Below are 12,445 nucleotides of genomic sequence, written 5' to 3' on the forward strand. Positions count from 1 at the left end.
CAAATACCATGACATACACTCAGAGTTTTGTGTGTTGAAATCAACACGTTTAAAGGGATAGTTCACCCAAAAATGAAAATTTGAGTGTCGTATACATGAGTGTCGTATACATGCGACAGATCGCTTCCGGCGTTTGCGTATTCTACGCCAGAGCGCGTGCTCATGTGACGTGACTGATGCCAAACTCGTGCACATGACAGATGGACGTGGCTGTGTATCAAAGGTAAAAAATTATATAAATACTGTTCAGTTTCTCACAAAAATTGATCGTTTCGTGTCTTAAGACATCAATGTATCATCACGAGCCACTGGGTGTGATTTGGATTTGTCTGTGCATGTTTTTGTTTACTTTTAAAGGTTTGGTGCCCATCCACACCCATGATAAGGCTGGCAGACTGCACCGGTTTTTGTTAAAAATCTTTGTTTGTGTTTTTCTGAGGAAACAAAGTAACCTACATCTTGGATGCATTGGGGGTAAGCAGATAAACATCAAATTTTCATTTTTGGGTGAACTATCCCTATAGTCGCCTGCAGCCACAGGCGACACCGGTTCTTCTGAAACGGCCGTGATCCTGTCGGAATCCTATAAAACTTAAGCCCCTTGGTGGAATATCTATTAGTGCAACCGTAAACACAACAACCAGACATTTTGATGCTGGGAAACCGTTTTGATAAACTTTAGTTGCTAACACGTTAGAGCCAGTGGGGAACAACACCACTTCCGTTGCCAAAATGCGCGCGCAACTATTTGATCACGTGGGCTGTAAAAGGGTCTATGTAGACCGAGAGAACCTAATTAAACAAATAAGTCAACAATATTTTCTTTGTCATTTATTTATAGAGAAAAAATATCCAGTGTTACATAGGATCAGCAGTTAATTTGCAGGTGAAATTAGGTTCCATCTATTCAGAGGTGTTTTCAGTCAGTGAAATGAATATCATGTGAATATCAGTGCATGCCCTGTTTTATTTACAGAATAGATCTGAGAATGACCTAGAGAAAGGATCTTTTAAAGTCTGATCATGTTTGTAGAAGTGCATCATGACAAAAAACAAATAGTCCATGAGGTCGCAAAGGACCTCAGGGTAACTTCTAAGCAACTAAAGGCCTTTGTCACATTGGGTAATCTTAATGTTTTTGAGTCCACCATCAAGAGAACACTGAACAACCATGGTGTGGATGGCAGAGTTGCAAGGAAAAAGCCACTGTTCTCTAAAAAGAACATTGCTGCCCATCTGCACTTTGCTAAAAATCATGCAGACAAGCCAGAGGACTATTGTAGAACTGTTCTATGGACAGACGAGACAAAATTGAACTTTTTGGTTTAAATAATAAGTGTTATGTTTGGAGAAAGTAAAACACTGCATTCAAGCATAACAACTCTGTCCCATCTGTGACACATGGTTTGGACCCATTTTCCTGCATCTGGGGCCAGGACGGCTTGCCATCATTGATGGAATAATAAATTCTGAATTATACCAGCAAATTTAAAAGGAAAATGTCAGGACATCTGTCCATTAACTGAACCTCAAGAGAAAGTGAGTCATGCAGACAGCAATGACCCTCAAGAACACAAGTCATTTTACCAAAGAATGGTTAAAGAAGAACAAAGTTAATGTTTTGAAATGGCCAAGTCAAAGTCCAGACCTTAATCCAACTGAAATGAGCTGGAGTCTAATGAAACAGTTCCATTCATTTACACAGAGACACGCAGAACATGACTTATTAGAGATATGCACTTACTGGCTGCTGTCACGTTTATTTCTGTTTTGCGATAGGATATTAGATTATTCCATATTGAGTAAAAATGTCCAGAGTATGGAACGTTGATCCTGGAGAGCCGGTGTCTCTGCAGAGTTTAGATCCATGTGACAATTTCGGTCTTGTGTTGTAAATATACAAATCGAGATCTAAGTAACTAATTTATAAGAAGTTCCTAGAACTTCTTCATAATTTGAGAGTTGTGTGTATAAAGCAACTCAGGCGCTGTGCTAAGCTACTCTGTTAGTATGATCTAAACAACTTTTCCATGCAAAGTCTGCAACAAAGACATTAATTTATCTTCCGATGCACCATCATGAATCGGCAGAAAAAAACAGGAAAATTCAAGGTAAACATTAATTAATATAAAATAATTTATTGAACTCAGGGTGCTATCTAAACGAGTCAAATGAGTGTTACAAAAAATGGAGCTCAAGTTCTATTACTAGGGACTGGAGAGTCTATAATAACATTGGAGGTTGTTGTCTTGTGTGTGCGGTGTTTCATTCAGTTGATATCTCAATGAGCAACTGAGAGTATTAAAGTCAACTTGTCCTTTGCATTCACTCAAAAAAAGGATTTTTAAATTACTTGTTCAAATTACTGTCGAATAAGTCGAAAAAACTAGTTTCTTGAAATTTTCTTACTTAAATTAATTTCATTGTGTTCAGTCCACTTAATCATTTTATGTTGGGACTACATAATTAATTTTTGTTGACACAACTAACTGAAAAGTGGATGTGTAGTTCCCAGCGTGCTTTGCATGGGGTCGCATTAAGAGTGAAATATGTTGACAAAAAAGGTCATTTTAATGTTCTTAAAGAAAAAAAATTACATGTTGGAGTTCTTATAAATGCAATGGTGAGGTTTTTTTTAGATTTAGAAGAGGTTTGAAAATTAGAAAAAGTTTTGAGGTTACACTGTGCAGAGGAGAGGCACTCATGTTTAGGGTGCTGGCAGCTTTGTTGACTTCATGAATCATGCAATGAGCAATGTAGTAAATCAAAGCTCAAAGGTGGAATATTAATAATTAATCATAACTTGTTATAATAAATTATAATATTTGGAATAAGTTAATAGAATTAGCTTGATAAAGCTGAATTTACATTACAATCAATTGACCAGTTTGTCTAGTGAACGCTCAATATTGATTATTTTTTATTAATGCAAAGAAAATATTAATTTCCACCCTTTTTAAGGTACAGTACTACTCAGAGCAGGTAAAAAAAAATCTAAATCGTTAAATTGACTTTGTTGCAAGCAGAGAATCAAAACCAAATACTCATATGTATTGTGCACAAAGTTTTATTAACTGAATCACGGACACAAAGCTAGTCTAAACAAACACTTACACATGCAAATCACACATACATGGTACATGGGAAGGGTAAGACGATGGCTAGAGCCGGACAGAATGAGGCCAGGTTGACATTTTGAAAGAACAATCAGTTTCTAATTCAAAGCACAGTATACGATAGCTTACATCAAACCACTGTCTGATGAAAGGAACGATACTTGCATTTGACTTGGCTGTAGGCTTCCCACTCGTGAACTCGTACTAGGTCGATGTACTCCCAGTTACGAGTTCTGACGTAACATAGCCTGCGAAACAACAAAGTCAGCCCTAATGGGTGCGGTGTTTATGCAAGTGGCACACGGTGGAAAAACAGAGCTAAGGACAATATAACGTTGCAATCAATCTGGCTGAATCTGATTCAAACCCATGTGAAATAAATAATTATTTAAAAACTAATTTAATAATTTCCTTTTACAAACAGTCATATTTTTTGCACCGGAAGGACTGCCGCTTTTGCATAGTATTGCTTGCAGTTTAACAATCATTTAAAACTGACAGTTCGAGTAGTAAGATTAAAGGATTTATCTTGAACTATGTCAAGGAATTTACGTATAAACCCTGGTTAAAAAAATTAATAACCACTTTACAACGAATTGGCACCTGTGTTGTACGCTGTATTAGCCGTGGACCAGCGCGTTGTAAAATGAACAGATGGATGATTCAGCTGCTGGCGCCATCGTCTGGCGAGACGCGGGAATTCAGTCGGCGCATGACTCTCACAGTGCATTATGGGTTATCTCTAGCTGTTGAGCGTACATCGTTTGTACACTCGTTTTTGCGGTGCATTGTGGGATTGAATGAGTGCACTCGAGAACGTCCACTATGGTTTCGAACACCAGTTAAACTGGCTGTCCCCTCAAATAGTGCACTATTTGAGGGTATAGGGGGCGATTTCGGATACAGCCCTGGTCCTGGGGGACCCCTGCTCTGCACATTTTGCATGTCTCCCTTATTTAACACACCTGTTGAGATCATCAGCTCATTAGGAGAGAGATACATAAACTGAACTAACGAGCTGCTAATTTCAATCAGGTTTGTTAAATAAGGGAGACATGCAAAATGTGCAGATCAGGGGTCCCCCAGGACAAGGATTGATTTCTGCTAGCAACTGCTTTTTACGAGGAAGCTTTGCGTTCAAATATTTCAACTCAAATTAGTATTTCATGTCTAATTATTTAGTTTTGTGGCAAGTAGCCGTGTAATAAGTGTAATAATGTACATCCAGCCGGTTGTTATCACAAAAGAAAGCCCTTTACTCTAATAAAATAGCCCTCCATTTTGCATCAGGATGCTGATAAGTTTAAACAAAGCAACCAGTTGCACTCAACACAATATTTTACTATATAATATATCCTGGGAGAAAGTAGATACTGTTTTCATTCAATGGGAAACTCATTTGGGGTTTAATATAGGGGTGTGCAATATCATATTTAGATCGTGATCAATTAAAATGTCTACGCAATCTACTTTTGAAGAGAGAGATTATAGTATCATGCTACAGTGCACATGCTGTCAGTTGCAATTCTGTCAGCATTTCAACATATAACGTACATTCAAATCACAAGTTTAACAACGCAGCAGTAGCACTATGTGTCACGTTTTTCAGTAAGAAGGGACACAGGGGTAAAAAGCAAATCAACTCAACTTTTGATTGAAAAAACACTGGAAACTAGTGGCAAGCTGCAAACGCTAGATCATCTTAATGATAAGGAGAGTAGTCAGGGGCCAGGCAATGGTCCAAAACCAGGAAGCAAACAGAGCCAGATAAGCATGCAGAGTGTACTCAAATGGACAAGGTTTGTATAAAACAGCTGCACAAAAGAGAGTAATTCTGGTATCAAGAACAATAACATAGATCTGTCCAGGCAAGCAGTGAGCGCATGAGAGAGAACAAGTTGTCAGAGTCACAAACTGGAGCAGAGGGTCGAAGTCAAGATGGGCAGTCTGCTTCAGTAAACAAAACACACTGGTAAAGAAAAGTTTTTTATCCAAAATTGGCATGCCTGTACTTCAAGATTTTAGGTCATAACATAAACGTTCCTTTTGGCATTTTTATTTTTAAGGCCCTATATATTTGAGTTCCAGAGATATTGAAATCTCAATATGGCTAGGTGTAAAGTGTTAAATTGCACACATTTTCAGAGATCAAAAAACTAATTTGGGTCACTTTGCATTCAGCTGATTTTACATTCAGCTTCCTTCTTTTAAAGAGGAAGGTAAGAAATGTATCTTGTTTCCCTCTATCAAAACAACTGCATACAGAACATACCTGTCTGAGTCTGCTATACATATTCTTTTCCAAAGTTTGCTTGCCTGTAACTCAAGACGCATTAAAATATCTTAATATCAATTAAAATTCTAGTTCTTTATAAACTTTTCATATGTAATCTTCATTTTAAAAGCCCTATATTGCTTAATCCCAGAGATATGAGGAGCCCAGTGTGATTTAATGTCCAATTTGTTAAATTTTACCCATTTTCAATGGTTGAAATCTAAATGTGGTCACTTTGCGTTCAGCTGATCCTTTTTGCATATAAAGGTATCTTTTTTCCCTTGCTATTAAGACAATTAAAAAGAACATGCAAGTCTGAGTGCCTAAAATGTCAATTATTTCCAGAAGTTTGCATCCCAGTAACTCAAGAAGTGTTAAATATCATTTTTTAAGCCCTGTATGGTTCAGTTCCAGAGATATGGGAAGCCCAATACAACTGCAAATTATTGAATGCTATGCATTTTCAATGGATAAAAACCAAATGTGAAATTGTGTTTATAGTCATTAATTTTGACTGCAAGTAAGCAAATAATAACAGTAACTCATGATTTAGGAATGTACATTGTGACACATCAGGTTATGAATAACCAGGATTAATTGTTAACTCTATGAGCCAGGGAAATTTCTGACCCCCAATGCCTCCATCTCCAAAATCATATTTTTCTATCTTTCATTACATAATAAAATTGGATGAGCTCAGTACCAATTCAGTTTCAGCTAATCATTTTGTTATGAATTGGACTGTGTGCAAATGATTGTAGGTTACTGAAGGATGTGAAGGATACACCTGATGCATCCTTCAAAACAGGCCTAATAAAAGACAAAGAGCATGTCCCAAAACTCACACTTGCAGTCTTGGCCACTTTGTGTAGTAGGGGAGAGTGGGGACGGTTGCAACAAGGGGCAGTTGCAACATTGCTTATTTCTTCAAGCAGGAATAAGATGCAGAGATAATATTCATACTGCACATGCTTTATTGGCCCCTCATACTTCCTGGAAGAAATCAGCCACATGTGACTTCTACCAAAAATCATTTTCTTGGTAAAAAAGAAATTTTTTTAAAGATGAGATTTTTGGTCATAGTGTCTAAGTTGTTTGTGTGACGCATTGTAAAAACATAACATTTTAATCAGTGCGTCCTGAGCTTCTAATAGACATAGCTAGTGTCAATTATATTGTGTCAAGCTAATATACCAATTTTATCATGGCTATCACTGTTGGGACAGTTGCAACAACATGCTGTCCCTTACCACAACATTGATTTAAAAGCTTGCCATAACATTACATAATTGTAATTTTATAATGATAATACTAATGAACCACTTTAATAGTTAGGTATCGCTCCTTTTTTAAGTGAATAGGTAAAAAAAAATCTACTTGTTACATAATGTTTTTCATTTACTATTCTTTGTTTTTTTTTTTACAGCCAATTTACCTTATTAAAGACTATGACTGTGCACAAATAAAGAAATTGCAAAATTATATTTAAGAATGATTTAATGACATTTCACTTTGTCTATTTAAGTGTAAATTGCACGTATATTATCATATGTACACATGTTTTAGCAATATGGGTGAGTAGCTGACAGATGTGGCTTTATTGTAGCCTATTAAATTTTCGGCTTTCTAATACAAACAGTCTCTGAGAAACTAAGGAAATGCAAAAAGTGTTGCAACCGTCCCCACTCTCCCCTAAGAGAGCAAGACAGCAATGGAAACGTTTTTTTTTTTTCGCATTTACAAGTCACATATGATTAGATATAGACCAAATTCCACAAAAATCCGTTGCCATATGACTTATCGCGAGAGGAAAAATTAGGTTTCAGTCTCATAACATCGGTTAATGGAAAGGCCGTCATTTCGCAATACTTTTTAATTGACATTTATAAAACAGCGCCAAAGTATTGGGCAAATATGTAATGGACACGCAGCTACTGTTGTGTTTAATAGTACTAATAAACCGCTCAGTGCCGCAGACAGCAGTGAATCCGCTTTGAGGTGTGTTTGCAGCTGTATTCCCTGCTGAAAAAACCAGCATATGCTGTTTTTTTCAGCAGGGTTTTGTTTCGAATGCTCGAAGTAAGGATACTTCGATATTTAACATACATATAACAACTTAAATGCGTCCAGTTTGTAAATATGATTAAATCCAGCAGTAACTCCAGCACAGTCTGGATGTTTTTAAACTCTCAAAAGGTATGTCACTACCTGAACCTCAGCTTCCGGACGGACGGCGTCCACTCCTTTTTTTTTTTTTTGCAGAAATGTAAAGTATTCCGTGATTTTTCGCTCTCGGTCGCTCTCAACGCTTTCGTCTGTCCGCTGTTAATCCCACAAATCACAGGGTGAAGTTTTTCCTGCCGTAGGAATGAACTGAAAACGCCCACTCTGCTCTGCAGTAAACCATTACATCAACTTTGGAAAAGTTTCTTGTCTTAGTGGCGTCTTATTTTAGCCGTGTTGGCAGAAACTCTTCCTCATGTTTGATTCAAAATCTCTGTCAATAACACACACACACAAAGAGAAAGAATGAGGGAAACCTATAGTCTCTCTCTTTCTCTTCAGTGCTTATTTACTGATATACACCCAAATGACCATGTGTGAAAACATAATTTGAAAAACTTAATGTTTTGAGGAAGAAATCGTTTATTTTACCCCTTCACTTTTTAATATACCTTAATACGATCGAAAATACATTTTCACCTTTGCATTTCTGTTTACAGCCCTTTGTAAATATATACTAAATATCCATACAAGTCAGTCACCTTCATTTCTAAAAATGGTAGAAAAGCTGTCACTGGCTGTGCCTTGTTGAGGTACATTTTTAGCTAGGCTACTAATATGTTCTCTTTAAGTTACCAATATGGGTACAAAAAACATCTACCCATTGAAAAGTGCAGCTTTTCTACCTTCTTTTCTGAGCGTGTACAACGGTTTAGACCAGGGGTCCCCAAACTTTTTTCTGAGAGGGCCACATAATTTTCTTTTCTTTAATGGGGGGCCGGGTCGGTTTATAAAAGAAAATACCATGGGCCGGACTGACTACTATTATTATTAATAATTTATTATGATTTTATTATGATTTTACCTGTATTTATTCTGCCTTTTAATGCTAATCAGATTATCAACTCAAAACACCTGCAAAGGTTTCCTGAGCCGTCAAAATGGTCTCTCAGTTTGGTTCACTAGGCTACACAATCATGGGGAAGACTGCTGATCTGACAGTTGTCCAGAAGACAATCATTGACACCCTTCACAAGGAGGGTAAGCCACAAACATTCATTCCCAAAGAAGCTGGCTGTTCACAGAGTGCTGTATCCAAGCATGTTAACAGAAAGTTGAGTTAAAGGAAAAAGTGTGGAAGAAAAAGATACACAACCAACTGAGAGAACCGCAGCCTTGAGAGGCTTGTCAAGCAAAATCGATTCAAGAATCCACTGTGTTTTTTGAATCACGTACGTCAAACTCTGCCTTCATTTTCAGTGGTTCCACAGACTTTTCAACTGGGAATGGGGCCACTGGTTTCTCAGCTGAAAAACTTTGGGTAACTGCAAGATGAGTTAAGTCTTGCTTTTGCACCTGTCCCACAAGCAGTGCTAGTTCCACCTCAAAAGGGTCATTTTGTCATCGCTCTGAATTTTCTAGCTGGTTCGCGCATGTTGAATGTACCATTCTGTTGGTGAATTTAACAAATTAGGCTATGTTAATAACTAAGGGAAATTTTAGTTTGAAAGCCAACCTTTATTATCAAAAACCGATATGATATAAGTAAAACATATATTTAAAATTTTTCATTTTTCATTTTCAAAATATGTCTCTGGCATTGTCCAGAGTGCCGGTCCAAATGTGGGGGTATAGGCCACATTTGGCCCGCAGGCCATAGTTTGGGGACCCCTGGTATAGACAATAGATATTGTTTCAAAACAGTAGTCTATAGTAACAAAATAAAATTCTGCTGTAAATACCTAGTTCTAACAAGCCAAAAGTTTTATTCTACAGCTCAGGTCAGTTCGATATTGATTCAAATTAATTTAATAATAATAAAGCTGTGCATACACACTGTATATTGTGTACATACATGCATAGGCTAGGTGTGATGACAAACTTCTGTGCACTCCAATGCACAGTGAACAAGCAAAAGACACAGTGTTTTACATTTGCCATATCTGTGTTTGGCATGTATGGTTAATCATTGAAATGTAAAGTTAAGCCTACAATGTAAAAACAGCTATTTTTTGAGTTAAAATACTTTTGAAAGAAGTGTTTGGTTTTGCAAGAGATGTTTTGCATGTTGTGAGTTTAGAGAAAATCTATAGTTTCAGAAATTGTGTGTTAGCAAGCAATAGATAGACGAGACTTCAGCATGATAACAGTATTAGAGTGCCCTCTAGTGTAACGATTGGAAACGGCAGGATTCTCATCAGGGGTTCCCAACCAAGGGGCCGCGGCCCAAAGATATTTTTTATTCTTTATATTTGTAATGCTGTCTCAAGGAAGAGTCTGGTAAGGATCAAAATATTATATCGATTAAAATTGACTGAATTAAATGACAGCATGATGTGTGCTAAATATAACTCCACATTGCAGCATATAGTCAAGCTACTCTGCGTTTTTCAAAAGAAATTATTTATAAAATAAGGATATTAATGCTACTCCCCAGCTAGCAATTTTTGGTTCCCAGAACGTTCCCTATTGGTTAGCCAGGAAAGTTTTCTTAACGTAAATAGAACATTCTCTTTAGGTTAGGGCAGAGCCGTTTAGTATAGTTTCTAAACGGCTCTGGGTTAGGGGAACGTTCTGAGAACCTACTGGGAATGTTCCGGGGACATTCTCAACGTTACAGAAACGTTCTTGGAACGTTCTCTTTAGGTTAAGGGAAAACTTCCGGGAATGTTCCCGCAACGTTCTCGGAACATTCCCAGTAGGTTCCCAGAACGCTCCCCTAACCTAAAGGGGTTCTATTTACGTTAAGAAAACGTTCCTGGCTAACCAATAGGGACGTTCTATTTATGTTCATAGAAGGTTCCCACAGAACGTTCTCCTAACCTCTTCACTCCAATACTGCTTCTGTACGTCAGCACTTCCGTTTCCCGGAGTAAGTGGCATGGAAGGCGGACGGATGTGGAGCTCAATAATCACTACTAAACACCTTGTCTTGTTTTAAACTATTGTTTAATCATTAGAGATAATCAGAGCACATTTAACCATCATAAGGTGCATTAAATGAGACTGAATTATCCTTTAATATGTTATAATGTAATGTAATACGTATAACAAAATATTCGATTTTAAAAATGTGTAATTTATTTTTTACAGACATTAACAAAACGAATAACATTTATTTGACTTTAACTAGCATAACATTACATTCGTTTCTTATCATTGAATTAACGATGATGTGCTTCCCTCTTTTGGTCAATAAACGAAAACGTCTCGGTTTACATCACGTTCTCTTCAATTAGACGTGTCAAATCTCCCTAAAATAATAATATTTATTTGCGAAATGGTATTTAAATGTTCAGAAAACATCAAAAGATTAAATTAAAGCTGCCATGAATAATTGAATAGTTATTGCAGCTGATATTAGCTATTTGCGGACCAAATGGAGAAAAAAAGTTTCACAAACAATCTTGTCTAAGTAATGAAAGTGAATAATAATTAAAAAAAAAACTTTCATGATAAAAAAAAAAGTTTAGGCTTAGTTACTAGTCTATATAAAAAATAAGCACTGATCTTCAGGAGGAAGAAGAAAAAACAAACAAACACGGACGTCAAAATAACATTGCAAATCTTTCTAACAATTGTCCAGAATGGTGTATGCTATATTATTACAGTAAATGTTCTAAGGAGCTGATTTAAGTTTCTATATCAGAATACGTTATTATATTTTTCTTCAATGCACCACATGTCTGTCCAGTTGGTGGCAGTAAAGCGCCAAAGCGAGCTGCATTAAACCTCAAAAGAAGAAAAAGAGTCTATGTAATGACGTGTTTCCGAATCATTCTTTCTTAGAAGACCGCAGTGCGAGCGGTGGCTTCTCTCTCGTCTCTCTTTAAAGGTGAGATTTGATTTTCTCTGCGAATATATCACAACAGATTATTTGTAGTTCATTTTACTTTTATATGATACAGTAGGCGTACAAATTTGTAAGGAGTATTTTTAAATTGCTATAGTAGTAAGTTAACTATTCTTGTCTGCTATTAACTGTAACTAACTGTAAAAAACTTTAGGATTAAGATTTGTATTTTAATACACTTCTTTACATTCTGTCTTAATTTTTGCGTTGTATTTTTTAAGTAAGTTTTTTTTTTTTTTTTTAAAGCACGTGGTCACAAGGGGACACGTGTGATACCAGCTCGGATGCCTGTGTTCCTTAAGTTAAATTGTTTTGTAGTTTTATTTACATGTAAAAGTAATTGGATTTTCAATAGTTAATGTTTTTTTTTTATGGTAACTAAATTGTTATTAAGCAGGTTGTAGTGCGTCATGAATGTAACGTTAGTGCGATATCTTGCAGACCGTCAGCGAGGTTGAGCCTAAAGTGGCTCTGTCCTTTCCTATCGTGTCTGCTAAATAGAAATGGGGTGGTTTGAGGCCGTGCTGGTCATTCTATACAGCATGGTTATAGAAACCTCAGACAAACAATACTTCAAACATGTGTTTGAGGCACTGGAATTTTAAACAATGCAAACCTTTTGCTTGTGAAATGTACTCAAGTTATCTTTCTCTTGCAGCAAAATGGATTTTCCTAGAAGCCTTCAGAGAACGTTCATCTGGTGAGTTTGATGGCATCTTTGCGAGGAGCTTCTATCTCACATCTGCTACAAGAAGAGTTTGTTAGGTAAACATAATTCATATCCATTTTCAAAGCAAAGGATTATAATATAATTTCAGTTACGCTTTCTCTAAAAGAGAAGTCATAATTGCAGGCTTACCAGCAAGGTCAAGTCATTGTGACTTTTGCCTTTCCTGAGATGTCTGCTAGAGAGATTGAGGTGGTTTGAGGCCTGCTGCGGTGCCCTGCGCAGCATGGTTATATAATCTTCAAACATTT

The 12,445-nt window shown here is 36.7% G+C and overlaps 2 non-coding genes across 2 annotated transcripts; both read left to right on the forward strand.

Annotated features, from left to right (window-relative positions):
- Positions 1-11,902: 11,902 nt before the first annotated feature.
- LOC141339450 (small nucleolar RNA SNORA9) lies at positions 11,903-12,034 on the forward strand. Its single transcript, XR_012356039.1, has one exon. It is a non-coding gene; the product is annotated as a small nucleolar RNA SNORA9 (small nucleolar RNA).
- A 280-nt stretch (positions 12,035-12,314) lies between these two features.
- Positions 12,315-12,445, forward strand: LOC141339451 (small nucleolar RNA SNORA9). Its single transcript, XR_012356040.1, has one exon. It is a non-coding gene; the product is annotated as a small nucleolar RNA SNORA9 (small nucleolar RNA).

The sequence above is a fragment of the Garra rufa genome, chromosome 7 (genome assembly GCF_049309525.1).
Source record: "Garra rufa chromosome 7, GarRuf1.0, whole genome shotgun sequence".
Classification (NCBI taxonomy): domain Eukaryota; kingdom Metazoa; phylum Chordata; class Actinopteri; order Cypriniformes; family Cyprinidae; genus Garra; species Garra rufa.